Source organism: Odocoileus virginianus, chromosome 3 (assembly GCF_023699985.2).
Source record: "Odocoileus virginianus isolate 20LAN1187 ecotype Illinois chromosome 3, Ovbor_1.2, whole genome shotgun sequence".
NCBI classification, from domain to species: domain Eukaryota; kingdom Metazoa; phylum Chordata; class Mammalia; order Artiodactyla; family Cervidae; genus Odocoileus; species Odocoileus virginianus.
In genome coordinates, this window is record NC_069676.1 from 30,475,276 (window position 1) to 30,489,704 (window position 14,429).

At 38.5% G+C, this 14,429-nt stretch overlaps 1 non-coding gene across 1 annotated transcript; it reads left to right on the forward strand.

Moving 5' to 3' along the window:
* The first annotated feature begins 13,912 nt into the window (after positions 1 to 13,912).
* TRNAC-ACA (transfer RNA cysteine (anticodon ACA)) lies at positions 13,913 to 13,984 on the forward strand. The gene has a single exon. It is a non-coding gene; the product is annotated as a tRNA-Cys (tRNA).
* Positions 13,985 to 14,429: the final 445 nt, after the last annotated feature.

A 14,429-nucleotide genomic window follows, 5' to 3' on the forward strand; every position in this document is an offset into this window, starting at 1 on the left:
AAAAGCTCTTGAGTGATCAAGCCTGGTCTCTGGTTCCAAAGGTAAATCTTCTTCTTCAGATATCACGAATCTGACATCATTCACTGTAAGCTATCATGAATTCGTAGTTCACTTCAGTTCATTCGCTTAGTTGTGTCCAACTCTTTGTGACCCCATGGACTGTAGCACACCAGGTCTCCCCATCCACCACCAACTCCTGGAGTTTACTCAAACTCATGTCCATTGAGTCAGTGATGCCATCCAACCATCTCCATCCTACTGTCGTCCCCTTCTACACCTGCCCTCAATCTTTCCCAGCATCAGGGTCTTTTCCAATGAGTCAGCTCTTCGCATCAGGTGGCCAAAGTATTAGAGTTTCAGCTTCAGCATCAGTCCGTCCAATGAATGTTCAGGACTGATTTCCTTTAGGATGGACTGGGTGGATCTCCTTGCAGTCCAAGGGACTCTCAAGAGTCTTCTCCAACACCACAGTTCAAAAGCATCAATTCTTTGGCACTCAACTTTCTTTATAGTGCAACTCTGACATCCATACATGACTACTGGTAAAACAATAGCTTTGACTAGATGGACCTTTGTCAGCAAAGTAATGTTTCTGCTTTTTAATATGCTGTCTAGGTTGGTCATAGCATTTCTTCAAGGAATAAGCATCTTTTAATTTCATGGCTGCAGTCACCATCTGCAGTGATTTCGGAGCCAAAGTAAATAAAGTCTGTCACTGTTTCCACTGTTTCCCCATCTATTTCCCATGAAGAGATGGGGCTAATGATTTTAGTTTTTTGAATGTTGCGTTTTAAGCCAACATTTTCACTCTCCCCTTTCACCTTCATCAAGAGGCACTTTAGTTCTTCTTCGATTTCTGCCATAAGGCACTTTAGTTCTTCTTCGCTTTGGTGTCATCTGCATATCTGAGGTTACTGATATTTCTCCTGGCAATCTTGATTTCAGCTTGTGCTTCATCCAGTCCAGCATTTCTCATGATGTACTCTGTATATAAGTTAAATACTCAGGGTGACAAAACACAGCCTTGACATACTCCTTTCCCAATATAGAACCAGTTTGTTGTTCCATGTCTGGTTCTAACTGTTGCTTCTTGACCTGCATACAGATTTCTTAGGAGGTAGGTCAAGTGGTCTGGTATTCCCATGTCTTGAAGTATTTTCCACAGTTTGCTGTCATTCACACAGTCAAATGCTTTGGCATAGTCAATAAAGCAGAAGTAGATGTTTTTCTGGAACTCTCTTGGTTTTTCAAAGAGCCAATGGATGTTGGAAATTTGATCTCTGGTTCCTCTGCCTTTTCTAAATCCAGCTTGAACATCTAGAAGTTCATGGTTCATGTACTGTTGAAGCCTGGCTTGGGCAATTTTGACCATTACTTTGCTAGCATGTGAAATGAGTACAATTGTGTGGTAATCTGAGCATTCTTTGGCATTGTCTTTCTTTGGGATTGGAATGAAAACTGACCTTTTCCAGCCCTGTGGCCACTGCTGAGTTTTCCATATTTGCTGGCATATTGAGTGCAGCACTTTCACAGCATCATCTTTTAGGATTGGAAATAGCTCAACTGGAATTCCATCACCTCCACCAGCTTTGTTTGGTTTTAGTGATGCTTCCTAAGGACCACTTGACTTCACATTCCAGGATGTCTGACACTAGGTGAGTGTTCACACCATCATGATATCTGGGTCGTGAAGATCTTTTTTGTATAGTTGTTTTGTTTATTCTTGCCACCTCTTCTTAATATCTTCTGCTTCTGTTAGGTCCATATACCATTTCTGTCTTTCCATTTTATTGTTTTCCTCTATTTCCTTGCATTGATATCTGAGGAAGGCTTTCTTATCTCTCCTTGCTCTTCTTTGGAACTCTGCATTCAAATGGGTATACCTTTCCTTTTCTCCTTTTCTTTCACTTCTCTTCTTTTCATAGCTACTTGTAAGGCCTCCTCAGACAACCATTTTGCCTTCTTGCATTTCTTTTTCTTGGAGATGGTCTTGATCAGTGCCTCCTGTGTAATGTCAGGAACCTCATCCATAGTTCTTCAGGCATTCTGTCTATCAGATCTAATCCCTTGAATTTATTTGTCACTTCCACTGTATAATTGTAAGGGATTTGATTTAGGTCATATCTGAATGGTCTAGTGAGAATTTGCAGTAAAGGTAACAAATAGATTCAAGGAACTAAATCTAGATAATATTGTACCTGAAGAATTATGGACAGAGGTCTATAATATTGTACAGGAGGTGGCAAACAAAACCATCCTGAAGAAAAAGAAAAGCAAGAAGGCAAAGTGGTTATCTGTGGAGACTATGAATATCGGAAAAACAAAGAGACGTGAAAACCAAGGGAGAGAGGGAGAGGTACATCCAATTAAATGCAGATTTTCAAACAATAGCTAGAAAAGACAAAAAAGCTTTCTTCTATGAACAGTGTTTAATAATAGAAGAAAACAACAAAAGGGAAAAGACTAGAGATCTCTTTAGGAAAACTGGAAACATCAAGGGAGCATTCCACCCATAGATGGTCACAGTAAAGGATAAAAATGGTAGAGATCCAGTAGATGCTGAAGAGAGCAAGAAGAGATGAAAAGACTACATGGAAGAACTATATAAAAAAGATCTTAATGAATCGATTACTACGATGGTGTGGTTAGTCACCCAGAGCCAGACATTCTGGAGTGCGAAGTCAAGTAGGCCTTGAGAAGCACCGCTGTTAATACAGGTAGTGGATGCGATGGAATTCCAGCAGAAATATTCAGATCCCTAAAGGAGGATGTGATCAAGGTTTTGCATTCATTATGTCAGCAAATTGGGAAGACCCAGCAGTGGCCATAGGACTGAAAAAGGTCAATCCTCATCCCAATCTCCAAGAAGGGTAGTACTAAAGAATATTCAAACCACCAAACAATTGCACTCATCTCCCATGTTAGTAAGGGTATGCTCACAGTCCTCCGAGCTAGGCTTCAGCATTATGTGAACCGAGAACTTCCAGATGTTCAAGCTGAGTTTAGAAATGTCAGAGGTACTAGAGATCAAATCACCTACATTCACTGGATCATAGCAAAAGCAAGAGAATTCCAGGAAAAAAAATAAAAATAAAAAACGTACTTCTGTTTCATTGACTATATTAAAGCCTTTAACTATGTGGGTCATAACAAAATGTGGAAAACTGTTAAAGAGATGGGAAAGTCAGACTATCTTACCTGTCTCCTGAGAAACCTGTATGCAGGTCAAGAAGCAACAGTTTGAACCCAATATGGAACAACTGATTGATTCAAGATCGAGAAAGGAATACAACAGGGCTGTCTGCTATCACCCTGTTTGTTTCACCTATAAGCTGAGCACATCATGAGAAATGTTGGGCTGGGTAAGTTACAAGTTGGAATCAGCACAGGAGGGAGAAACTTCAACAACCTCAGATATGCAGATGATACCACTCTAATGGCAGAAAGTAAAGAGGAACTAAAGAGCCTCTTGATGAGGGTGGAGGAGGGGGGTGAAAGAGCCGGCTTAAGACCAAATAGTAAAAAAAAAAAAAAACACCTAAAATCATGGCATCTAGCCCCATTACTGCACGGCAAACAGAAGGGGGAAAGGTGGAAGTAGTGATAGATTTCCTCTTCTTGGGCTCCAAAATCACTGCTGATTCTGACTACAGCCATGAAATCAGAAGACAATTGCTTCTTGGCAGGAAAGCAATGACAAACCTAGTGTGTTGACAAGCAGAGACATTACTCTGCTGACAAAGGTCTGTACAGTCACAGCTATGGTTTTCCCAGTGGTTGTGTATGGTTGTGGGAGATGGACAGTAAATAAGGCAGATTTCCAAAGAATTGATGCCTTCAAACTGTGGTGATGGAGAAGACTCCTGAAAGTCCACTGGACAGCAAGGAGAACAAACCAGTCAATCGTAAGGGAGATCAACCATGAATATTCACTGGTAGGACTGATGCTCAAGCTGAAGCTCCTGTATTTTGGTCATCTGATGTATTTTGGTCAACAAACAACTAATTGGAAAAGTCCCTGATGCTGGGAAAGATTGAGGGCAGAAGGAGAAGAGGGTGTCCCGAAATGGCTGGATGGCATCACTGATGCAAAGAACATGAACTTGGGCAAACTCTGAAAGATGGTGTGGGGCAGAGAGGCTTAGGGTGCTGCAGTCCATGGGGTCACATGACTGGGCAACCCAACAACAACAACAACAAATAAAAGTGCATCAGAGCCAGGAGACAAAAGTTACAAGTGGTGCCGTAGCCTTGCAATTCTTGTCTTTCTTGAATCTTGTTTAAAATCATTAACATTTTTTGTCAAGTAATTTCCCTTTTATTTGACTGTCATGGAATTCTTTCCAAAATAAATCTAATAACCCTATGACTAAATAGTTATCTCAGAAACTGAAGTGTCATTTCCTGTTCTCAGCATACTTATGATCAATTTTTAAAATGCAAGCAAAAGTTACCTGCAGGCAAGTGAAATTGAATTAAAATTTATGAAAATATATACCTCAAAGATTTTACATGTGTTGAAATATTTCAGTTTCTAAATTAACTGAAACAAGTAGTCTAAACTTGCAAGGGGAAAAACTTGATAATGACTTAGTGAATCATGATTTTAGCACATATCTAATAAAGAAAACAATTGGTAAACTCATAAGAAGAGACTAGTGTGTCAATGAGTTTATTAGACAAAAATGACAATTTTATATAAACAATAACTTTGAAGGAGAAGTAAAGAGGAAATGCTTTCATTCTAAGAATGAGTCTTAGAAATGTTTAGGATGACTTGAGCCCTTTACCGACTTTCTATCCTAACAAGTCTTAAAAAAAGAATGCAGTACACTCAGATTGGTGCCTTTCTTCAAGAGTCCCCTTTTTCTATAAATGGCCCTATACACAGGAAACACGTGCGTGCATGCATGCTCACTATGTTCAGTCGTGTCCAACTGTTTGAGACCACAGGAAACACACTGACCCTTAAAGGTCATGTGACCTGGCTTCTACTCACTCAAGCTCATTTCCTTAAAAACTGTTTCAGCCTGAGTCAATCAGAGAAATTAGTCAAGGATTTGAAAATTCATAATGTAACATAAATATACTTGTTGGAGTAGAATTAATTTGCTAGACACTTCTTAAAGACAAGGTCCATGAATTTCTCTTGTTGAAATCCACCCAAAGTTCCTCATTCAATCTTTCTCTTGACCTGTGTTTTCCAGCTCTTTGATTCCTAATTTCTACCCCCACTGTTTTACAAACAAACCCACGTTGTTGTTATGGCTGTTACTTTGTCCAGAGCTGGTTTCTGTTGCCTACTGATAAAATGGAACTTTAAGTTACACAGATATTGTTACCAGAGAGTGAATTGTAAGCAAAAGATCTTTAGGCACATGAGAGAATATTAGCAATGGAATATCAGGCCAAGAAAAACTGAAATATATTGAGTTCTTATTTTAAGATGGCAAGTATTCTATAGTACAAAAGGGCAAAATAGGTCAATAAGTTTCTGTTCTGTGATCCACTGACCACGAGTTCATTGAGGCTAAAACTCTGAAGATTTGAACAAATGACACTGTGGAAAATTTAAAGCATATATTCCCAATAGCATTAAATAACAGAAAACAAAAGCTTCAAAGACAGATTTTAAATTCTGGACAGATTTCATGGAATCAATTCAAAATTCTAAGGGTGGTAAGAATAGGTCTAGTCCACCTACAAGTAGAAACGTGTGGTAGTCAGCTTCTGTCACTGTGTCCTGGAAGGGCAATGACAGAACTCCAAGTAGCACATTTTCCTGATCTACTTTAACTTGAAGAAGAGATTAACTAGCCAGTGGTTAACAGTGTAATCAAGCAGTCAGAGCTTCAGATGAAAGATGGAGGATTAACAGCAATGTGACTGGAAAGAAAGGTTGTAAATGAACCTTTTGTGTTGGTCCCTGAACTTGAATATATCTTTGCAAATGCTTGTCAAAAGAACCTTTCAAGAAGAAAGTCTTAACAACCAAAAGGAATAAGAGGTCCTATTCTGTGGGTATCATTTATCTTTCCTTGTCATCCAGGTCACAGCTTGATCCTAAAATAGTGACTGTGGGGACAGGGAAGTATACTATGCATGGGCATGATGACATAGACTTTCAACAAAGGCAATCCTACCACTACTACAGATTATATTGTTACTGTTGAAACCCTGTTTGGCAGTTGGATATACAAGTTTTAGCAACTCAACTAGTCTTGATACTCCTTTATACTCCTTGATACTCAATTCCTGGCTCAGGAAGAACACCTGGCAAAGGGACAGGCTACCCACTCCAGTATTCTTGCCTGGAGAATCCCATGGACACAGGAACCTGGTGGGCTACAGCCCATGGGGTCACAAAGAGTTGGACATGACTGAGCGACTAAGCACAGAACAGCACAGGAGTTAAGTCAAGTCCTGAGTAGACGAGAAGAGTTTCACATTTTAGAAATAAGTAAAAATACCCCAAAGTTCAGACAACTAAGAACATGGCATCTGGTCCCATCACTTCATGGCAAATAGATGGGGAAACAATGGAAACAGTGAGAGACTTTATTTTGGGGGCCTCCAAAATCACTGCAGATGGTTACTGCAGCCATAAAATTAAAAGACGCTTGCTCCTTGGAAGAAAAGCTATGACCAAAAGAGACAGCATATTCAAAAGCAGAGACATTACTTTGCCAACAAAGGTCCATCTAGTCAAAGCTCTGGTTTTTCCAGTAGTCATGTATGGATGTGAGAATTGGACTATAAAGAAAGCTGAGCACTGAAGAATTGATGCTTTTGAACTCCGGTGCTGGAGACGACTCTTAAGAATCCCTTGGACTGCCAGGAGATCCAACTACTCCATTGCAAAGGAAATCTGTCCTGAGCATACATTGGAAGGACTGATGCTGAAGCTGAAATTCTAATACTTTGGCCAGCTGATGTGAAGAACCGACTCATTTGAAAATACCCTGATGCTGGGAAAGATTGAAGGTGGGAAGAGAAGGGACGGCAGAGGATGATATGGTTGGATGGCATCACCAATGTGATGGACATGACTTTAAGTAGGTTCCGGGAGTTGGTGATGGACAGGGAGGCCTGGCATGCGACAGTCCATGGGGTCGCGAAGAGTCAGACACAACTAAGTGACAAAACTGACTGAAATGATCCCAAAATAGATAAGAGCTTTGTGTGCTTGAGGAACTATCTGGTTGGTCTGAAGGAGAAGGTTTAGTGTGAGAAGGCCCTGGTCAGATTTTGCAGAGCCCTGGGGCCAAATTACAGGATTTGGAGTTCATCCCAAATCCAAGAGAGGGTTTTTAGGGATGGTGGTGCTACTTAATTTACTTAAATTTTCAGAAGACCACTCTGTTCCCTCTGAATAGAAAGTTGAACAAAGAATAATCCACAGATTTTAGGTACAAGATACTCAGGAAACCCAGTCGTCATCTGCAGTTGAATGCTGTGGGCAGCTGAGCAAACTGGCCCGAGACACCATCATATCAATACTTATCAGAGTGCATGTGGGGCATAGAATATCTGCACACTGCTCCAGTTGCTGATTTTAAAAGTTCCTTTGAAGCTTACTTAAACATTTAGATAATTGATTCATCATGACTCTTGGCTCTATAGCTCACAATAGGGAAAACTTATTTTGACTTGAAATGTTTGAACTCACATGCAAATAACCTCAACCATAGAATAACTTCAGCTTAACTCCTGTGGAGCATTTGACTTAGAGTCACATAGCACCCTCAGGGGACTGTCAAGGGCTGACTGGCTCCAAATACACACTTTGAAGTGGCTGAAATGAAGGATGGGAGGGGATTATATAAAACTCTATTTCTGTCTTGAAGCTTGTCTCCTAAAACAACAATCTTAGTATTCATAGAGTTGATACCTAGTTACTATTTCCAAGAGTAATTAGAAGGTGGGTTTAGAAAAGGAGCCTATTTAACATCTTTTTAAGGCTGGAATTTAATTGACCCTATTGCCATTCATAATCATTTGAATTACAAGTATTTCAGGTAACAGAAGAAGCACTTCTTTTGAAGAAGCACTTTTAGCACTGCTGCTGCTGGCTGCTGCTGCTAAGTCGCTTCAGTCGTGTCTGACTCTGTGCGACCCCATAGACGGCAGCCCACCAGGCTCCCCCGCCCCTGGGATTCTCCAGGCAAGAACACTGGAGTGGGTTGCCATTTCCTTCAATGCATGAAAGTGAAAAGTGAAAGTGAAGTCGCTCAGCCGTGTCCAACTCTTCTTGACCCCATGGACTGCAGTCCACCAGGCTCCTCTGTCCATGGCATTTTCCAGGCAAGAGTACTGGAGTGGGTTGCCATTGCCTTCGTGAAGAAGTGCTAAAAGCCTTCGATGTATTATAAGCTAATATAGGTTAGTTGTAGAAATAAACTTTCCATGAGTGAAAAGTTTGTGTGGTCACTGAAAAAAAGGCATGCATTATTTGCTGATATCATTCTTTACTGATATAATAGTGTATGGCAGTAACTCTTCATATAGTAGTTTTTCTAAAAGCTATATTTTCACTCATGCCACACCTTAGATTGCAGGATTGAATTATGCAACTTGAGAAAGATATTAAGGGAGCTTTAGGAGGCTAAGAGAGTAATAGATTTACTTTGGGTATTCTATGCTTTTGACGGTCAATTATCAATTGACTATGCCCTTAACAGTCAATTATCCTACCTTTAATTCAATCTATAATTTGTAATAATATAATTTATATATTGGTGGTAATGTATAATGTAACTTGTTTAATCTAATCTACTCTGTCTTGGTGATGAGAATAATATTTTGGAAGTGTAAGACATGTTTTCGTTAAGTTGCAAGGAGGTTAGTATCCAACATCTTTAGGATAGCATCTAACTCTTTAATATGGTAACAATGGCAAAAACAAACTTTCTAATTTTTGCTTCATTTTTTTCTTGCCATGCACACTGTTTCAGATTTCAAACTGCTTAAATGAATGTGCGGTGATATATCTGTGCCAAAGGCCAATGCCGGGGCCTGTCTGAAGTCAAGTCCTCTTGCCTTCCTTCCATCACAATCTGACAGAAAATTTACACACTATGTTTAATTGATTCATTGTCAGTATTTCCTATTAGACTATGAACTACATAAGCCCCAGTGTCAAACAGAATTTTTAATATATACCACTCAATTCATACTTAATGAATGTATAAATTGTGAATGAAGTACAGGTTCATTTAATTATGTAGCTTAGGGTTATAAACTTTAGTTAAATGAAAAATTAGTACAAATTAGTACAAATTTCATAAGCTAGAATATATACAGTTAAAAATTCCTTTCTATTTCTGGTTCTAATCATGAATGCATGGTGAATTTTTATTGGAAAGATTTTTAATCTACTGAGGCGATCATAACAGTTTTTTTTCCTTTACTCTTTTAATGTTAAACCATCCTCGCATCTCTGTCAAACCGTACTCATTTAAAATGCATTATTTTTATACATTGGTGGATTTAGTTTGCTGGTATTTTTCTTTTCTTTGGCTCAAAAATAAGATCAATTTCCTTTTCTTGTTCTTAATTTGTATGGAATTTTTAACAGAAATATATGAGCTTCATAAAATTATCCAAAGAATGTATTTTTTTTCTTTTGTTACTTTACCAAATTACTACAAGCTTAGTGACTTAAAACAACATAAACTTATTATCTTGCAATTCTATAAGCTAGAATTTTGACATGGGTTTCATTGGCTACTATAAAGGTTCTTAAAGAGATGGGAATACCAGACTATCTTACATGTCTCTTGAGAAACCTGTATGCAGGATAAGAAGCAACAGTTAGAACCAGATATGGAACAATGGCCTGGTTCAAAATTGGGAAAAGTGTACACCAAGGCTGCACATTTTCACCCTTCTTATTCAATTTCTATGTAGAGTACATCATGTGAAATGCCAGGCTGGATGAATCACAAGCTGGACTCAAGATTGCTTGGAGAAATATCAATAACCTCAGATATGCAGATAATAGCACTCTAATAGCAGAAAGCAAAGAGGAACTGAAGAGCCTCTTGGTAAAGGTGAAAGAGGAAACTGAGAAAGCTGGTTTAAAACTCAACATTCAAAAAGCTAAGATCATGGCATCCAGTCCCATCACTTTATGGTAAATAGATGAGGAAAAAGTGGAAACAGTAGCACATTTTATTTTCTTGGGCTCAAAATCACTGTGGACAATGACTGTAGTCATGAAATTAAAAGACATTTGCTCCTTTGAAGAAAAGCTATGACAAACCTAGACAGCGTATTAAAAGGCAGAGACATCACTTTGCTGACAAAGGTCTGTATAGTCAAAACGATGGTTTTTGTTGTAGCCATGTATGGATGTGAGAGTTAGACCAAAAAGAAGACTGAGCACCAAAGAGCTGATACTTTCAACCTGTGGTGCTGGAGAAGACTCCTGAGACTCTTGTGGACAGCAAGAAGATCAAACCAGTCAATCCTAAAGGTAACCAATTCTGAATATTCTTTGGAAGTACTGACGTTGAAACTGAAGCTCCAATGCTTTGGCCACCTGATACAAAGAGCCAGATCATTGGAAAAGACCCTGATGCTGGGAATGATTGAGAGCAGGAGGAGAAGGGGACAACAGAGGATGAGATTGTTGGATGGGATGGCCAACTCAATGGACATGAGTTTCAGCAAACTTTGGGAGATGGTAGAGGACAGGGAAGCCTTGCATGCTGCAGTCCACAACTGCAGTGAACAACAACATTATACTAACAGAATATTCTGAATTTGACTATACATTTATGTTTAATGGCATGCTGTATATTTTTATACATTTTTATATTACCAATTAGCTTTCTTTCATTTCAGCTTGTAGAACTCCTTTCAATTTTTTCTGTCAGGCAATGAAGGTGATGAATAACCTCAGCTTCTGTTTGTCTGGGAAAGTCTTTATTTCTTTTTCATTTCTGAGGAATAGCTTTGCTAAAAGAGTATTCTTGGTGGGCTACAATATGCTAGATAGAATATTTTCTTCCAGTACTTTGACTATGTTATTTTATTCTCTCCTAGGCTGTAAAGTTTCTACTGAGTAATTAACTAGTAGTTGTGTGGGGTTTCCATTACAATTTACAAGTTTTTCTCTTTCTTAAGTGTCTCTATCTTTGATAGAAAATATCAAGGAGGGTATTTTTATATTTATTTTGTTTGGTGATCTATGACTTTCAAGACTTTGCATATCAAATTTTCCCCTAGATTTGGGAATTTCCCAGCCATTATTTCTTTAAATAAACTTTCTGCCTTCTTCTCTCTCTCTTCTCCTTCTGGGTCTCCACTAATTCTTAAATTGACACTTGTGATGATACCCAATAGATCACTTGTACTTTATTCTTTTTTATCCTTTTTTCCTGTTATCCTCCAACTGGATTATTTCAAGTTTCCTGTATTTGATCTCACAGATTCTTTCTTCTGTTTGATCTATTCTGCTGTTCATTCTCTCTATTACACTTTTCATTTCAATACTTGCAATTTTGAATTTCTATGACACCTCCATAATATCTATCCAGTTCTTTTTATTATGATGTCTATCTCTTTGCTGAACTTTTCATTTTGTTCTTATGCTATTTTCTCAATTTTGTTGAACTCTCTTTCTGTATTTTTGTGTATTTCACTGAATTTTCCTAAGACAGCTATTTGAATTCTTTATCTGATAAAATGCAGATCTTCATGACTTTGGGTTCATTTACCAGAAGATTATTATGATCCCTTGGTGTATCATGTTACTTTGATTTTTCATAGTCTTTGTAGTTTTATGTTGTTGTCTTCATATTTGAAGGAGCAGTCACTTCCTCCAGTCTTTATTATAGAGTGCCTTCAGAAGAGAAATACCTTCTATTGCCCCTGCTAGAGATTTTGAGGCTATCTCAGACTTCCAGTAGGATACTTGCCTCACTCTTGCTTTCTGTCTTGTAGCAGAATATTTAGTATTGTGGGCTTTCTCTGGATGATGCAATATACCAGGCCAAGTGCTGACAGTCTTTCTTGTTTTCTCAAACATGGTGCTAAAGCTGAAGTTTGTGGTCTCACCGTGGTCCACAGATTTGACTGACTTTCTGTGGCTATTCCCTAGCTGACTGTCAAAACCCTCTCTTGACACTGTGGAGACTCTATGTATAGAGCTGACCATAGGGTAGGTGTGTACATGTGGTGAAGCATATAGAATGCAGAAGGTGCCTATAGGGCAGGTAGAGCATCCCCAAGTGAGGCAGCCCCAGTCACTTGTGGGTTGCCTTCTTGATGGAATCCCCAATGCAGTTAAAAACCACAGGCCTTTACAGGCATCCTACATTTTATTCTATTTTGCTTTATTGCACTTCATAGACAATACATTTTTTAAAAAATGAAAGGTTTATGGCAACCTTACATTGGCAGATGATGGTTAGAATCTTTTGGCAATAAAGCATTTTTGAATTAAGGTATGTGCAGTGTTTCTTAAACATAATGCTATTTGATACTTAATAGAGTACAGTGTAGTATAAATACAGTTTTTTATGCACCGGTAAAGTAAAAAATTAATGTGACTTGTTTTACTGCAATATTTACTTTATTGTGGTGGTTTGGAACCACACCCTCAGTATCTCTGAGATACACCTTTAATATCCTCAGGAGTTCTATCTACCATTCTCCCTGCCTCTTTCCAAACCACAGTCATGGTTCAGTGCTCTAGATGATGTGAGATAGAAATTAGTCATTTTGGCAGCATCCTGCAGAACTGAGGAAGCCAGGTTTTCACTCACACACTCTCTCTTTCCTTGATTGAATAAATCATAGGCCAAAAAAGATGTTTCTTCATCCTATGCTGTACTTCCTTGAGGGAAGGGATGTAGGTAAAGTAAAAGTGTTTCTCCTGCCCACTGTAGTGGATCCAAATATATACAGATGAATCCTAATTTAAGATGGCTTAAACTGTAAGTGGAATCCCTACTTACAATTTTTCAGTTTTACGATGGTGCAAAAGCAACATGCATTCAGTAAAAACTTTACTTCAAATTCTGAAGTAAAGGGCTAGGCTGATGACAAGTGATACTCTCTTGTGATCCTGGGTAGTGACAGTGAACTATATATAGCTCCTAGTCAGTCACATGATCACAACAGTAAACAACCAATATATTTATGGCCATTCTGTACCCATACAACCATTCTGATTTTCACCTTTAGTACAGTATTCAATTAATTACATGCATGAGATAGTCAAAACTTTTATTAAATAATAGGTTTTGTGTTAAATGATTTTGCCAACTCTAGGCTAATGTAAGTATTCCAAGTATGTTTAAGGGAGGTTAGGCTAAGTTATGATGTTTTGTAGGTTAGGTGTATTAAATGCATTTTCAAATTATGGTTCTTTCAGCTCATGAGGGTTTACCAAGATATAACTCCATTGTAAGTCTTGGAAGATCTGTAATTTTTCCTCCAACAAAATGTTGAAATTTCTTTTTTGGAAACCTGGATGGCTCTCCTGTTCATGAGTGGTCATCTACATTAGCATTCCCCAGGGCCTCCTGGATCATAACGGAGAGGAACTGGAGCTGGTTTACAGGATACTGCAGAATCCACAGCCAGAACCAGGGACCCTCTGCCTATTACTTGATACAAAGATGGACAAAACTCCTCTTATATCCCTTCACATATGGTGACTAACCCCACAGTTTCTTCAAAGGCACTTTTGTTTGTGGATGCCAAATTTTCATTGTTGATGAATGGAACACAAACAAAAGACACCTTATGCCACTGTGATTCTGACTTTACTGCCTGTACACCTATTTTAACTTTATTTTTTATAAACAACATATATGTGAATTTTACCTAGCATCAGTACCTTCATTTTTGTTTTTTCATTTATTTTTTTATTACCGGTGGATCTATTCCCTTTATGATTTCCCTGGTGGCTCAGATGGTAAAGTGTCTGCCTACAATGTAGGAGACCCAGGTTCGATCCCTGGGTTGGGAAGATCCTCTGGGGAAGGAAATGGCAAACCACTCCAGTACACTTGCCTGGAAAATCCCATGGATGGAGGAGAGTGGTAGGCTACAGTCCATGGGGTTGCAAAGAGTTGGACATGACTGAGCAACTTCACTTTCACTTCACTTTCATTTCCTTTATCTGTATTTCAATCACAAATATGTATGACTTGATATCTCTCTTGTTTTGTTCTATTTTGTCTATATGGTTTGATCTTCCTTACTGTATTGTTTTTTAGGATTGATCTTTTTAAAACTCTAAATCCTTCTTTTGGAAGTTACACACACTTCAAATATTTCAGTGGTTGCCATTGTACTTTTAGCATAGATACATAATCATTCAAACATTAATCCTAGCCTACAAACTAGGATCTTGGAACACTTTAAATCTTCTCATATCTCTCTTCTTGGCTTATATGTTATTGTCCAATATG